This window comes from Staurois parvus, unplaced genomic scaffold (genome assembly GCF_062004578.1).
Source record: "Staurois parvus isolate SC_StPar_1 unplaced genomic scaffold, SC_StPar_1.0 ptg000154l, whole genome shotgun sequence".
Taxonomy (NCBI): domain Eukaryota; kingdom Metazoa; phylum Chordata; class Amphibia; order Anura; family Ranidae; genus Staurois; species Staurois parvus.
The window spans coordinates 18,597,539-18,614,721 of record NW_028317950.1 but is presented as its reverse complement, the minus strand read 5'-3'; the positions used below and the strand labels follow the sequence as shown (position 1 = coordinate 18,614,721).

The window sequence follows — 17,183 nt, the reverse complement described above, 5'->3', positions numbered from 1 at the left end:
AATGCAGGGTCCGGGGTTTAGTAACACTTTAAGGGGAAAGTGGCACCTTAACCATCTAAATACTAGCATATGTATTCATTTACAAAAAAATTGTGGCAAAAAATGAGATTACCCTGGGATGTCTACTTTACAAAAATGGGTAATTTTTGGGGGTGTTTTTGCTGTCCTGGCATTTTTATGTAATTTGTTGTAGTACAGAGTAAAGGAAAGGAAATGGGTCTTTTTCAACAAAATGTGTATTCTTTTTATATAGTAAAAAAAAGTGATTATTAAATACCCACAAAAAAGCTCTGTCTTAGTAACAATTATATCAAATTTATTTGGATACAATGTGAGTCAAACTATTGGAGCACTGAAAAATTGGAAGGTAGTGAAGGATATTTACAGGCCTGTACTCAATAGGCAATCGAAGGCATTTTTAGTCTTAATATTAAAAGTGAAAAAGACTAAGGAACCATCTTCTTTTTAACAATTTCATTTGATACATTTTATTTTTATACTCTGTTGCACACATGTTGACTTTCTACTTGACAGTGGAATAAACCTAAATATTATTTATGCTTTGTGAAGTTCCTAAATTTGTATTTTCATTTTGACTAAACACTTAAAAAAACATTTGTTTGCGGGATTCTTGTAAATGCCACAGGCTTCGTTTCCAGTAAATTTGTTCTATCTTGTATTGACTCTAAATTTTCTGGTTTGTTTGGGAAGTTTTTGAAGTTTTTCGCATGTGCTTTTGAGGAATTTGAAGCTGAAAAGACCTTGGCTAATGAAAAGCCTGACTGTGAACAGTTGGTGCCTGAATTACATGGGTATTCATGTGGATTTTGTGTGAGTGTGGTTTTTTTTTTCTTCTTCTAAATTTGCATTCCTGTTTCTGAAGCATAAATTCCGATCATTCATTCACCATGAGGCCAGGGCTTGGTACAAAAGCAACGCAACACAAAATTCAATTGTGTTTTTTTTTCTAAACAATGGTATAAAAATGAACGGTATTTGTGTGTGAATGTTAGTTTTCTTCCTCTTAACATTACCTAATTTGCAGTTCAAGATTCATTTACTTATTTGAAAAACTTTTGTAAAGTGGTTTGCAATTTTACAGCCGAGATAGCTTCTTGCTAAAAACCCCTTTATTGATCAACTCTTTTTTTTATTCCTAAAGCACATTCTGTTCCTAAAACTAGAAGGCCTTTGATCATTTTTTATCTCTGTATAATGGACCTAAAGTGGCCCTATCACTTTAAAAAAAAGAAATCCTTCAAAATGCAAGAATTTGCAGCTGTTCTCAGTATCCAGGTATGCCTGGCCATTCAGATCAAGAAAAGCTCCAACACTTCATGGTTAGTTCAAAATGTGCCCGCTCTCTTGTCCCCCTACATTCCTTTTTGCCCATCACTGGCCAATAGAAATGCACATGAGTAAGGGAGGATTGGTGAGGTTTTTCCATTATTTTATTTATTTCAGGTACTTATATAGTCAATTTACACAGTGCTTTACATATATATTGTACATTCACATCAGTCCCTAACCCTCAATTGGCATACAAGCTGAAGTCCCTAACTCACATTCATACATACACATACTAGGGACAATTTAGACAGGAGCCAATTAACCTACCAGCATGTCTTTGTAATGTGGGAGGAAACCCACACAGGCACTGGGAGAACATGCAAACTCCAGGCAGGGGGTGCCGTGGTTGGGATTTGAACTGACGATCCTAGTGCAACCAAGCAGAAGTGCTAACCATTTAGCCACTGTGCTGCCCCACTAAATCCTAAACTTACAAGAAAAGTATGTTTGTGGGTTTTTTTTAAACCAAACTTGCCTAATCCGATGCTGCATCTGTCCCCTGATGGCTCTAAGGGTGAGACCTGAGCGATCAGACACCACTGATTGCTCAGTTCTCCCTGCTGTTCTGAGCAGAGAGCCATGACTGTCAGTCACCGCTCTCTGCTCTGCCCCTTCAGCGTTCACTAGAGTGCTGGGCTGTGGAGGGGGTGGGAGCAACTAACTTGCTGAGAGGCTGAGCCTGGTGCCGGCCCAGGCTTCTGGGTGCATCCCGACCATATTGTCGGGATCTTTTCCCACCCTGGACCGGTTGAAAACGTGTCAGAGGAGTACAGAACGAACTGCACTCCTGTGATCCTCAGAAGTATAGCCAGCTGAAAATGGATCACAAGAGTGCAGAACGAACCACACTCTTGTGATCCACAGGAGAAGTACAGCCAAAAGAGCTTTGGTTGTTCTTCTCCTTTAGCTGAACAGAAATATCTGCTTTTTTGGGAGGGGGGGATTAAAATCAGTACTAACATGTCTAATTTTTATGGCAGATTGTGTAAAGCCGGTCATACATAGATCAACATTTGTCCAGTTCAGCCAAGACCAGTCAAATTTCGATCCATATATGGCCAGGCTGGTTGTACAGAAGTCGATCTACCAATCAACTTCTGTACAACCATTGTGTTTGGTTTTTCCTGATTGATCAGTGCTGCTGTTTTTAGCTGGCAGCATTGATCTGTGTATTCTGATGGCCAGGAAGTCTCCTCACTGTTAGAATACAATAACTCAGCGGGAAGGATTGCCCCATCCACATTGGAGTTGATTTACTAAGGCAAATAGAATGTGCACTTTGCAAAGTGCAGTTGCTGCAGAGCATAGTAAATGAGGTGAAGCTTCTCTTTGCCAAGAATACCCAATCACATGGAAGGAAAATTAAAAAAAAAACAGCATTTTTGCTAATTTACTAAGCTTTGGAACAACTGCACATGCAGAGTACATTTGCACTTTGCAAAGTGCAGACAGATACACACTGACAGGAAGAGACATTGAACTACCAGATCGCTCAACAGCGCCCAGGGGCAGACTGACCATTTGGAAGCTCGGGCACTGCCCGAGGGCCGGGGGTCAGTAGGGGGCCCCATGAGATGCCCCTGGTACCTGTTTCATAGGCTTTTTTGAGTTTGGGCAAGGACACAGGGGCCCCATGATCCCCTATTGCCCGGGGGCCCCATGAGTAGTCAGTCTGCCCCTGACATCGCCATGATCGTTTGAGAACGACAAGCCAACAGTCGCAATTACTGTCAGTACTTGTAGTTTCCCATTCACACAACTGTGAATGAATGACATGGCCGTATTTTTAAAATAGCGACAACTAGCAGGGGGGAGATGCAGCGGAGCGGGCAGCTGCTGCAGGAGTAGGAACATGTTACATGTTCCACCCTAAAAATGGATAGAACGTGTAACATGTTCCCAAAGCTGGACTTATCCTTTAGCCCTGGTTCACAGAGTGTTTTCAGTGCGAATTCCGGATTGCATCAGAATCGCACCCCGTTCATTCGAACCGATGCGGGTGTGTATGTTAAGTTAACAACACTCACAACACTCCGAAAGCGGTCTGCAAAACACGGTGCAATGTGCAGAATCGGATCGCATAGGTGTGAATACCTATGTGATCCGATTCTAGTGTGGACGCAAAAAAAAGAGTCCTGCACGTTTTTGGTGCAGTGCGAATAGAGCCATACACAATGTATGGCTCCAATCACACCGCACACAAATCGCATGTGATTTGTACAGGAATGCGGTCACTTTGCAAATCACATGCGATATATCACACCGCATATATGTGAATCCAGGCTTAGGGTAGTTATAGACATAAAAGGGTGTCATTTGGGTACACGTAATCTGCTTGCTGGTAGGCATTATCTGATCTCTGGTAAGCTTTAGTTTAACAACATGAAACTGCGGACAGCTTCGGCAGTTCACCTTGAAAGCTCATTTTCTTAATTTGAATCAACTCTTCCTTCCTTACAAGCTGGAAAGCTTAGGAGATGTAGCCCCATTCTATCCAGGCCCACCAAATACTCATTTAATATGACCATGGAAACCAATCTAAGGTTTTTGATCCTGGTTGAAATCAAGCAAAGAACATTTCATAGATAGCTTGGTGGCTTGTTTTTTCTTTTTAATGGGGCTTAGACTGGTGTTCCATGTGAGCGTTTGAGTTATGTCCTGTGTTGTTGAAAGGATATATTATGGTAATGTACAAAAAACTGCATAAATAGATGGTAAATCTGTTTTTATTTTCTGACTAATGTAGTTCAGCACTCATGTTGTATATTCTGGTTAACGGGGGAAATTAACTTCTGCTATGAATTTACATCCAGATTAATAAATCTAAAACACCATTAAATAAATTTTACAATTGGTAAAAAAAAAAAAAAAGGTTGGATATTGTAAATATCACATCATCTACATTATTTTGTTTTTCCTGTACGAACTTGCATATGAAAATTAGTTTTTTTTCCGAGTACAAATATGTTCTTCCATTGCTGATATGCCTTTAATATTTCTGAATTTCATGAGTACATTAAATGTGACCTCTATAACTCTAAATTAAGAATTTATGCTGTCTTGAAATTTATGAAATATTTCAACATGAAAGAGAGGCCTGTTCCCCTGGGTAGAGAGTATAATAAATCACAGCTCTCCGGATTTAATACTCTGTAGTCAGCAAGATCTGATTTTTTTTTTCTGCTTTCAAAAATGAAAAAAATGTAATCCTATAAAATAGCTTAACTGCCATCATCCCACATACTAGAATTTTTAATTTCTGCTGTTTCTGCCTGGATTTATTTCCAATATTCCTGCCCAGCTTTTCAATTTCCTCTGTTATTAAAATTTAATTCAGTGCATTAGCATTTAAATTAAAAAAAGGTTTTATTTTGTAAGAATCATTGGCAAGGAGGAAAAATTGTAACCGACCTATTCTTTTGTTACATGAATTTGTGATGCAGCTTCACTGCTTGTTCAATTTAAAATGCAGATGTTTTTTTTCATCTCTTACTTTCATTTTTCATAAAATAGTCATCTCTTTTGCCAATGAAATATTATAGCAGGTGAGCCAATTTTTGTGGAAAATTATGTATGTATATTTTTTTTTTAGGTTTATTTTAAAAAATTAAATGTGGCACACATCACCTTTTGACACTGCAATCTAATTTGCCTTTTAGTCATTCTGTGTTGTCATTATGTATTGACTATATTTCCACATTTAGATTGGAAAAGACCTTTGGTTTACTTCAATTAGGCATATGAAACTCGTAATATATGCAGCATGCACTTGTAATATTCTCTATAATAAAATAAACTCTCTATGACAAAACAGTTCTAGTTTAGTCGCAGGCTGTTTGTTCATATGCTGAAATCGAAACCTTATTAATCCATTTTCTCATCTGCAGTACATCAAAGGAAGGGTTTGGAGGAAAAAATAAAAGTGGCCATCTTGTCCCTATTGTTATCAAATTTGAAATTACAATCCCTATGACACAACGGAGTTTAAATTGGAAATGTGGGCTGTGTACTAAAAATGATCATTGTCTTCCAAATTAAATATTCTTTGAAAGTGTGACTATTCATAATAGCAGCCAAACTGGATTGCCCAAATGTCTGCTTCTAAGCTATTGGCTTTCAATTAAATGTTACATTCAATTCCAGACACATTTTATTGGCTTTGAATCAAAAGGAGAAGAGTTAACATTTCTGCCTTGCTTCTGTCTTTGACCCCGACTTTAATTCTTAGTAAAGAAGGTCGCACAAAAATCACAAGCACAGGAAAGCACAGACACCAATAAAAACATTGTTAGAAGTTTTTAATCTTCCTCGATCTTTTGAAAAATGTTTTTGAAAGATTTCCCATCGCTTCTGTCTTGACGGGAAGTGAGGGACATTTTCCCTATTAGAGATGACAATAAAACCCTTACAAGAGGTTCTATCCTTTCTCTCATGTAGGAAAAAAAAAAGTTTTGGTTTGCGTTGCGCTTTTGAAGTAACTTGTCGGGGTCAAAACTAGAAGAAAATACTTTTGCTGACTTGCTTTTCAAGGCGTGTGACCATCATTTTGGTTTCAGAGATTGGTGAGTCAATGAGCCGGAGCAAGCATCGTGTGTCTGGTGTCAGTTTGCATGATATTCACCTACTTGGGCTAGGATAGGAAATCGCTAGGCACTGAACTACAGTGACAACCCTGGAACATTTAGGAACTTAAAAAGTCTGCGGTGGCATCTCCCATATCTTTGTCCAGGCAACTTCTGACTCTACTGATTCATCTCTGCTGCATTATAGTTATGGTTGCCTTTAACCACTTCAAGTCTGGACACTTTCACCTCCTTCCAGTCCAATTTTCAGCTTTCACACTTTGAATGACAATTGCGGGTTCATGCAACACTGTACCCATATGAATTGTTTAGCATTTTTTGAGACAGATAAAACTTTATTTTGGTGGTATTTATTCACCACTGGGATTTTTATTTTTTTGCTATATAAATGAAAAAGTCCAGTGTTTGTCTTCTAAGATTTTGCAAATAAATAATCTTTCTTCATAAATGGCCAAAATGTATTCAGCTATCTTTTTAGTAAAAAAATAATAACCCAAATTAGTTTATAACCAAAAATTATAATTTTTCAAATTTTGTTTTACATTTTTATTTAATTTTTGTTTATTATTATTTATGGGTTTTTTTTTACATACTGTCACCCTAATAGTACAGTGTCACCATAGCGATACTGTACTACTTCTGGGGGTGATGAAGTTTTGTTTTCTTTTTTTACATTGATTAATTTTACACCCATAAAGGCTTCAAAAGCAATCATTTCTCCTTCTCTCTGGCTGCATTTCTGCAGCCATTGAGAAATACTGTGTGAGCTGTGATTGGTCACAGCTTGTCACATGATACAAGGCTGTTGTGAATAGCCTTGTACCATGTGACCTCTGTGATCATTCACAGATTTCACAAGTAATAAGCAATGATGTCAGGAAGTGACATCTTGCTTACTACTATTCATGTGATCACTGATTGGCCAATCAGTGATCACATGAATCGGGACCTCACACAGAGGTCCCGTACAGCGATCTGTTGGCACTGATCGCGGTGCTGCGCGCTCCCAGGGAGCACGCACAGGCAATGGATATGGGGGGGAGGGATGTTTAGAAACGTCCTCCCGTATCAGCAGTGCTCCACCTTTTGTGCTGTAGGAAATTTATTTCTGGGGCAAGGCAGGCTCCCTGTAGTGAAGTCCAAGATCTCACAATTTTTCTAACTTGCTCTGTTCTGGTGATGTAAATGAAATCGCTTTCTTTTTATTTGTTTATATCTTATGGTGTCATCACATTTACATTGTGAACATTTTGAAAGTTCAGGTTGCTGATAGACCATGTGGTGGTTAGTTCCTCTTTGGCCACAACTACATACAGTCATTTCATAAACCCAACTTTTTCTTCTGATTCTTCTGTTTGTAGTTATTATAATGCAGGCCAACACACATTTTAGTGCCTCGAATATTAGACCTGTTCCTGGGTATATCTGACCCTCTGATTCCAAAAAAGCACAATTTTTTCTGTATCAGCTCTAGTTTTTGAGATACAGCATACATGCTATATACTACTTTTCACTTTGGTCGCCTGGCAAAAATCAGGATATGTTCTATTTAATCTCTTTGTAGCATGGAAACCCCCCCCATAAAAGTAGCCTTAACCTCTACAGTGCTCAATTTGCGTAACCGAAATTATATGAGTGGCAATATGTAATCATAACTGTAATACAGTTTAGAATCCAATGTTTTCGATGTAAAATTACAATTGAAAGTAGGTAAACCCTCTCATTATATCTGCTAACCTAACAAACTAGGTAACAGAAGAACAAGTTGATCAGCAAGATCAAAATCTGATTAAACTTATATAAATCCGACCATATCAAAGTAAATAGAGCTGATGCAGTCTAGCCAATGCAATTTTCTGAATCCGTGCCCCAAATAACCCCAAGAACAGGTCTAAAAAGCAAGGCACCAAGAAAAGTGATTTTTTTTTTTGTTGGGCTGTGTTATGGTTTGTGAAGTCATTCAGTTATCTTAAGATGGGGAAAAAAAACTTGTGAAAAATTTGCTTATATAACTAAAAACAGCCAAAAGAATCCAGATCTACAATTGCATTTTTCTGACAATGTTAACTGTTGCAGAGATCACTTTAGTAACCATCCTCACAATGTTATTGGACAGAAATAAATGAATCCAGTCTAGAACCCCATCACCTTGCATGATGGCCAGAGAAAGACTAAGTATGAAATCAACACAATCCACTCGCAGAAAAATTCAGCTGCACTGCTCAGATAAAACATACTATTTAATAGCAAACAAAAATAAAAAAGTTTTAATTTTTAATAGTTTATAAAATAGAAATGAACAAAAAAATTAAGAAAATAATAAAGTGTTGCTAAACCCACAACAGTAAAATCAGTCTGCATATGCAGTAAAGCATGCTTGTTATACTCACTGTGGAACCTAAGGGGTTAATCCTGTTTGATCCTGTCTTATCTGATCCTCCCCTTCTTCCAGTGTCTCCCTCTTATCTCCTGATAAGACATTTTGTGTGGAGACACTGCACATGCTCAGTTTAGTGTGTATTGCTAGAGAGGTTTTTTTTCTTTTTTCTTGGGAGGGTCCATGTGATCAGCACAGGGCCAATCAGCACTGTCTAGACAGAGGTCAGGGGTTTTGCATCCTTCTAGAGCGGAAAGAAAACTCCTCCTACAAGCTTTAACATGTGCTCTGCTGGGCACTGATAGAAGTTACAGGACTGCTGTAACTGCTGATGAGAAAAGATATTTAGTTGTTTATATTTACTAAAATAATTGCATTTCCAAGTAGTGCATACTGTGGGAAACCAGAAAGAGTGAATGTAGGGTCCTGGGTTTAGTAACACTTTAAATATAACATTTTGAAAAAAGAAAGCACCCTAACCCCTAAAAATAACTCATGTGGAAGCCCTCTGAAATGTAGATGCCAATTGAAATTGATGTATAAACCAACAAGCCCATACAAAGAAGAGTATTTTTAAGTTCAATTCTTTTTATTATTTTGGATAAAAAGAGATTACAACTGTATGAGAGCAAAAACACAAGAGCATTCTTCGATGCAATAGTGTTCTAGAACAGCCTTTCTCAACGAAGGTTGCCCAGGCACCCTGGGTTGCCTTCAGACTTCTTCAGGGGTGCCTTGGCAAAAAGCCCAAAAATTGTATACAAGCCAGCAGGTGGATCAATCCTGCCTTTTGGTTACACAAATGTTTTCATTGTGCACTTTTATGACCTTCTAGCTGCCTGCATCCAAACAACTAATGACATCATCAGTTGATAAGGAGGATGTTGGGGGCATGCACATCATCCTTTTCTGACCCTTCCCTGCCCCTCTCTGTCAGCTCTGGGGTCCCATTAGCAGATTGAGGGAGAGAAAATGAGAGAGACACACTGGAATACTAGTCGGTACCAGTGCGCAAAGGTGTATTTGCTTTGGAAGAATAAATCACCTCTAAAGTTGGGTATACTGGATGTGTGTAGAATAGTTTTTTACATTTTTATATTGGAGTGCCCTGAGATTCTGCAGAATTTTAAAGGGTGCCTTGAGATTATCCATCATTTTAAAGGGTATCTTGACTGAAAAAAGGTTGAGAAACACTGTTCTAGAACATTGGCCTATAGCATCGTATCCATAATATATAGGGTTTATATGTTGAAGTAATTATTTTAAGAACCAGCAGATGCAGGGAAAGGAAGGTCAAAGGGTAAAGTCAGGCTGAAATAGGAGAGCATAAAAAGGGAGAACGGAAGAAGAGAAGAAAAAGTTGGAGGTAGAACTCGCCCCCCACAGACGTGGGTCAAAAAAATCAAATGAGTTTGTTATAGGACACACAGACTAATGGGGTTCAAGTAATGCATAAGAGAGCCATGGTTCCCAAACTTTAGGGAATTTATACTGTGAGTCATAAGGATATTGGACATTTTTTCCTTCACCAGCATCAGGTTCACGTGTTTCTTAACTGGACTGAGGACTTCTTTAAAGTGATTCAAAAGGCTTGGTTTTTTTTTTGTTAAAGAAAAAATAACAAACATGTCATACTTACCTGCTGTGTGCAGTGGTTTTTCACAGAGCAGCCCGAATCCTCCTCTTCTGTGGTCCCCCGCAGGCTTTCATGGCCCCTCCCTCTTGTTAGGTACCCCCACATCAAGCAGCTTGCTATGGGGGCACCCGCTGCTCCATGTGTCCATTCACACATGTGACTCGGCCCCACCCCTCTCTCTTCTCATTGGCTCACTGGCTGTGATTGACAGCAGTGGGAGCCAAAGACTTCCACTTCTGTTTCAGCCAATGAGAATATGGAGTCCCGGGATAGCCAAGACTCCAGTGCACACCTCTATATCGAGAGGGGGCTTAAGTGAGTATTAGGGGGGGGCTTGGGGGTGATGCTGCACACAGAAGGTTTTTTACCTTCATGCATAGAATGCAGTAAGGTAAAAAAAAAACCTGAGCCTTTAAAACTACGTTAAAGTCCATGCTTTTTTTTTTTTTGTGTTTCTGTTGGTGGACAAAAAGGCCCCTTGCCAGCTGGTGAAGAAGGACCATTGGTATGTCTGTGATGACTATTACATGAAATAATGTTTGAAACAAACCAAAAATTCTGGACCAGAATGCCGTACGTATAGGACAGAACCACCATATATGTACTGTGTCTCCACATAAACCACATCCACGAAAACATCTATCACTAAAATTTGGGTTGACATAGCCAAGCTGGCCACAATCCTGATCCCACCAAAAGAGAACCTTATAAATAAGAGCGTTTTATCACAGTTGTATTAACCACATATTGCTCTTGTGAACTCTAATGGGTGCTCTGCAAGGGCAGCTATCTGGGGAGAACCGGGTTCTTAAAATTTTAACACAAATGTATATAAAAATGACACCAAAAGCATTCGCATGGATAAACAAATTCAAATATAGAAAAAGCGTACACTTGTCCACATTAAGACTTGCTTATTGTCATGGTTGTGGGTGATACAGACAGAAGACTGGAGAAATCTCTCCACCCCAAGGTAACAAACATCTCTAAAAATCCATTAAAGTTTTAAAAAAAAAGTGTTGGCCAGATTATGTTTTTTAGGAGTAATAAAATCATTGTTTGATAACCTAGCATTTTGTGGGTTTTTTCTTTAATATTTGCTCAGACAGCTAATTCACACTTTTTTCCCCTATGTGTAAATGACTTCACGAATTGCCGGTACAATTTCATTTTGTCTGAGTACAGTAGCAAATGTTCATATTTTTCTTGCTGCTAGAAAATTAATGATGGGACTGTAGATAGTTGGAATGCTTTGTCTAGATGAACATTCTAAAAGACAACTGCAGACAAACATTTCTCATTGCACAGGGTATTTCAAAATCCTATACAGGCATAATGGAATTAAATGTGTAATGATTATTATTTACAGATCTCTCTGTGCTACCTTACAAATGTAAAATCAGCATAAAGATGCAGTCATGGTTTAATGACCCCTAGTCATCATCTGGTCAAGAAAAAAAATCTCCAGGGTTATGATTTCATGAAATTTGGCTGAATAGGTACATATTTTTTTTTTCTTTTATTTAAAAGCCACCACAAGTTGCAAAGTAGGAAGATTGGGTCCAACCTTTCATGGTTGATGAGTGATCATTTTGTTATCCTTCTCTCCGTAGGATTTTAATAAATATTCATGCTATGGAAATAATGATATATTGTAATTTAAATTAATTAGGATTATTAAAATGAGCGTAGAAAATAGGCAACCTTTAAACTAGCATTTCATACAGTGCCGGTCTGAATACATTATCATCAGCAGCGTTTGTATAAATTAGCTGACGACCAGCATTGTATAGATGCCCTCACGGAATTTTTAAACTGCTTTACATTTCTCTCTGCAGGTCCAGTATCACTACATATTTTCTATGGCATTGTTACTTTGAAGTTGGTTTACTGTGTTTTTATCCCTGGAGGGGGGAAAAATAATTTTGAGCTTGTGCAGAAAATTAACAAAAATTACAAATCTGCAATTAATGTCCTTCTTTTTTCAAATGTATTTCATAAATACGTAGACATTTTTTTGTATTTCTTTTTTCTTTCTATCCCTGCCTATTTAATGCGATTAAATGTAATATGATCAGGGAAGGATCAAATGAAGACACAAAGGAAATAAAAAGGAACCTCCTGGATAGGGTGAGGCTTGCCCATATGCAGGAATATCTTTTACAACCTTCTTTCTTGAAAACTTCAGTTCATTCAGGGATAATGCTATGTCTAAAGCTGCCCACCAGATTGGGCCACTCAAGACATCTTTGACATCTTTGCAGCAGATTCGTTCATTCTCCATGACAAATACATTTATCAAATGTGGGTAGTCCAGGGAGGCGCAGATGCAGTGCCTAAACATTTTACTTTTTTTATCCTCTCCCAATAGTTTCATAGCAGGTAATTATTGGGCTGAAATGTGAAAATTTTGCTCAAAGGTCTCCTCTTTGTGCGTACATTTTCAGATATTATTATTATTATACGGGATTTATATAGCACCAACAGTTTGCTCAGCGCTTTACAATATAAAGGGAGACAATACAGCAACAATACAGTTCAATACAAGAGGGTTAGGAGGGCCTGATCCTGGGAGCTTACAATCTAAGAGCCGCTGGTGCAACTTCTAACAAAGGCATGGATAACATATGCTCAAGAAGAGATTTTGTCATTGGAAACTTAATAGGGTCTTCATTTCCACAGCACCTACTTACCTATCAAGAATTGAAACCATTTTGGTGGACTAGTTGAATGTTATAATACTATTGTTTTTGGCATAACATAAACTTGGTTATAATTAAGTTTTTTTATAAGTATTTTTTTTTACACAACTGCTTTTGAAACATTTCTTGCCTGTGCCAAAAAAATTCCTGAATAAACTACATACCCCTGTCTAATGCTGAATAGTCGCATCTAGCCTTTTCACAGTTTTTCTGAGCAAAGATTCTCAGATGCACAGTGGCTAAATGGTTAGCACTTCCAGCTGGCAGTATGAGGGTTGTTGGTTTAAATCTCAACCTCGGCAACACCTACCTGGAGTTTGCATGTTCTGCCTGTGTGGGTTTCGTCTGGGTACTCCGGTTTCCTCCCACACTCCAAAGACATGCTGGTAGGTTAATTGTCTCCTGTCTAAATTGGCCCTAGTATGGGTATGTATGAATGTGAGTTAGGTATCTTAGATTGTACATCCCTTGAGGGTTAGGGACTGATGTGAATGTACAATATATATGTAAAGCGCTGCATAAAACTGATGGTGCTATATAAGTACCGTACATAAATAAGATTCAGCTTCTTGCCTTCTGTGCCATGCAAATCCTTCTGCAAGCTCTGTGGAGGTTGATGGTTGTATCCCTTTTAAGAACCCTGTGAGATTTATATATATAAATGTATATATATAATATGTGTGTGTGTATATATATATATATATATATGCCAGGTATGTTCCATATTTTCTATCTTGGCTCTGCCCAGTCGTCTTTTGCTAAACTACAAAATCTCCCCTCTCCTTATTTCTACAAAATAGATAGTTTGATTTATGATTATTATTCTGTCCCATTACTTTTGGTCTCTTAACAAGTGGGAGGCACATATGCAAACTGTTGTAATTCCTACACCGTTCACCTGATTTGGATGTAAATACCCTCAAATTAAAGCTGACAGTCTGCAATTAAAGCGCATCTTGTTCGTTTCATTTCAAATCCATTGTGGTGGTGTATAGAGCCAAAAATTGTAGAATTGTGTCTATGTCCCAATATTTACGGACCTGACTGTATGTGTGTGTATATATATATATATATATATATATTATATGAAAAATATTTTTTAAAATACATTTCAAATACTGTATTTTTCGCTCCATAAGACGCACCTGACCATAAGACGCACCTAGGTTTTAGAGGCGAAAAACAAGAAAAAAAAATATTGTGAACCAATGGACTGCAGACATAGTACAGGGGATGACCAGAGACTGCGGACACAGTACAGGGGGTGGCCAGAGACTGCGGACACAATACAGGAGATGACCAGAGACTGCGGACACAGTACAGGAGATGGCCAGAGACTGCGGATGTAGTACAGATGACCAGAGACTGCGGACACAGTACAGGGGATGACCAGAGACTGCGGACACAGTACAGGAGATGACCAGAGACTGCGGACACAGTACAGGGGATGACCAGAGACTGCGGACATAGTACAGGAGATGACCAGAGACTGCAGACACAGTACAGGAGATGGCCAGAGACTGCGGACACAGTACAGGGGATGACCAGAGACTGCGGACATAGTACAGGAGATGACCAGAGACTGCAGACACAGTACAGGAGATGGCCAGAAACTGCGGACACAGTACAGGAGATGACCAGAGACTGCGGACACAGTACAGGAAATGACCAGAGACTGCGGACATAGTACAGGGAATGACCAGAGACTGCGGACACAGTGCAGGGAATGACCAGAGACTGCGGACACAGTGCAGGGAATGACCAGAGACTGCAGACAGTGCAGGGAATGACCAGAGACTGCAGACAGTGCAGGGAATGACCAGAGACTGTAGACAGTGCAGGGAATGACCAGAGACTGCGGACACCAGTACAGGGAATGACCAGAGACTGCGGACACAGTACAGGGAATGACCAGAGACTGCGGACACAGTGCAGGGAATGACCAGAGACTGCAGACAGTGCAGGGAATGACCAGAGACTGTAGACAGTGCAGGGAATGACCAGAGACTGTAGACAGTGCAGGGAATGACCAGAGACTGTAGACAGTGCAGGGAATGACCAGAGACTGCGGACACAGTACAGGGAATGACCAGAGACTGCGGACACAGTACAAGGAATGACCAGAGACTGCTGACCTTTGGGGAGGGAGGGGGAGTGGGTACCTGAATTTGACAGGTACCCGCTCCCACTTCCGCGGAGTTGTCCTTCCCTCTTCTTCCCGGGCCGGCTTCTGTGACAGCCGGGTGCCCACTGCGCATGCGCGAAAAGCGCTGCGCTTTGTGAATGGCCCGGTGCCTTCTGGGACCTGTCATGTGTCCCAGAAGACACCGGATCATTCACAAAGCGCAGCGCATGCGCAGTGGGCACCCGGCTGTCACAGAAGCCAGCGCGGGAAGACTGTACAGCGCTGGAGCGAGGAACATGTAAGGCCTTGCAGGAGAGAACAGCTGAGCGGCCGGCCCGGTATTCTGACATGGTGGCGGCAGAAATACCGGACCTGCCGCTTTATATTCGCTCCATAAGACGCACTGACATTTTCCCCCCTTTTTTGGGGGGAAAAAAGTGCGTCTTATGGAGCAAAAAATACGGTATACTGTATGTCTTTAAAAATACAAATCTGCATTTTTGGAATGCATTTACAAATATATGTAAAAATATATGTTAAAATTACTTTTTGTATATGTTAAAAAAATCTGAAGAATATATTTTTAAAAAAAATATTTTTATAAATCTCCTTATTGGAGTCTCCGACAAAAGTAGAATTTTGGAAAAATGTTTTACCTTTTCTGCACTGAGACAGAAAAAGATATCCTGCTTTAAATTTCATAGACATAAAAAATTGATTTTCTTCTTGGTTTTAAAACATGTTCTTAATTTATATAAAATCTGGGGTTTACCCTTTTGAAGAACATTTTCTCGGATCAACACATTTCAAGCCCTGATTTACATTCTATTTTTACAAAGATCTGCTCGCTTTAACAGGATTATAGCCTCTTGCATTTCTACAAAATTCTGAACCCAATATGTCGTGTACAAGTTTCAGTTGTTTGCATATTATTTTCTTAACAATTTTTCTTGTTGGCTTTCAGCTATGCAAAATATTTCATACAAATTTTCCTGCTGCTTGTTTGTGCAGTTTTTCCCCTCCTTTTGCCTTTTGACATGTAGTAATTTATAGTAATGGAAAAAAATGAAATCGACAGAAATATACATCCGTGGAAAATTCCCTTTGGCTCTTGAAAATTTTCCATCAGCTGCAACGTGAACCGTGTCAGAATATTGCATTATGTAAAGGATTGGTATTGGGTTTTTAGGCGGGACCTTTAATGAAACGAGCCTTATGGGATGTATAGAGATTTAGCAGGCTTTGTTATATATAGGTTGAGTAAATGCTTTGCTTAGTTTTTTGTGCCTGGGAAAAATATTATTAGATATCTCTAGGTTTGTGATCTTTAAAAGTACACTTGTTTAGTGAATTTTTAGTTTGGTTTATTTTACAAATGTATTTCCATTTTTTTATGATGATGCCTTACTGCTCCCATTAAAATTGAACTTCTGATAAATTAACCACTTCAATTCCGGACACTTTCACCCCCTTCCTGTCCAGGCCAATTTTCAGCTTTCAGTGCTATCACACTTTGAATGACAATTGCGCGGTCATGCAACACTGAACCCATATGAATTTTTTTGCATTTTTTGAGACAGATAAAACTTTATTTTGGTGGTATTTTTTCACCACTGGGATTTTTTTTTTTTTGCTATATAAATGAAAAAGTCCAAACATTTTGAAAATAAAGTGTTGCAAATAAATAATCTTTCTTCATAAATCGTGGCCAAAATTTATTCAGCTATCTTTTTATAAAAAAAAAAAAATAGAACCCAAATTCATTTATAACTAAAAATTATAATTTTTCAAAAAATGTTTTTAATTTTATTATTTATGTTTATTTTTTTTAACATACTGTCACCCTAGCAGTGCAGTGTCACCATAGTGACACTGTACTGCTTGTGGGGGGTGATGAAGATTTTTTTATTTTTCATAAATCTTGGCCAGAATGTATTCATTTATCTTTTTAGTAAAAAGAAAATAACCCAAATTAGTTTATAACCAAAAATGATAATTTTTCAGAAAATGTTTTTTTACTTTTTTATATTATTATTATTTATGGGGTTTTTTACATACCGTCACCCTAGAAGTACAGTGTCACCATAGTGACTCTGTACTACTTGTGGGGGGGGGGGGGGGTGATGAAGAGTTCTTTTTTTACACTGATTGCTCTTACACCCATAAAGGCTGTAAAAGCAATAATTTCTCCTTCTCTCTGGCTGCAGTCCTGCAACCACTGAGAAATACTGTGCGAGCTCTGATTGGTCACAGCTTGTCACATGGTACAAGGCTGTTGTGAATAGCCTTGTACCATGTGATCTCTGTGATCATTCACAGATTTCTCACGTAGTAAGCAATGATGTCAGAAGTGACATCTTGCTTACTACTATTCATGTGATCACTGATTGGCCAATCAGTGATCACATGA

The 17,183-nt window shown here is 38.7% G+C and overlaps 1 protein-coding gene across 5 annotated transcripts in view; it reads left to right on the top strand.

Moving 5' to 3' along the window:
* ZNF618 (zinc finger protein 618) overlaps positions 1–17,183 on the top strand; it is a 196,651-nt gene that overhangs the window by 77,735 nt on the left and 101,733 nt on the right. The gene's annotated exons all lie outside the window — the stretch shown is intronic.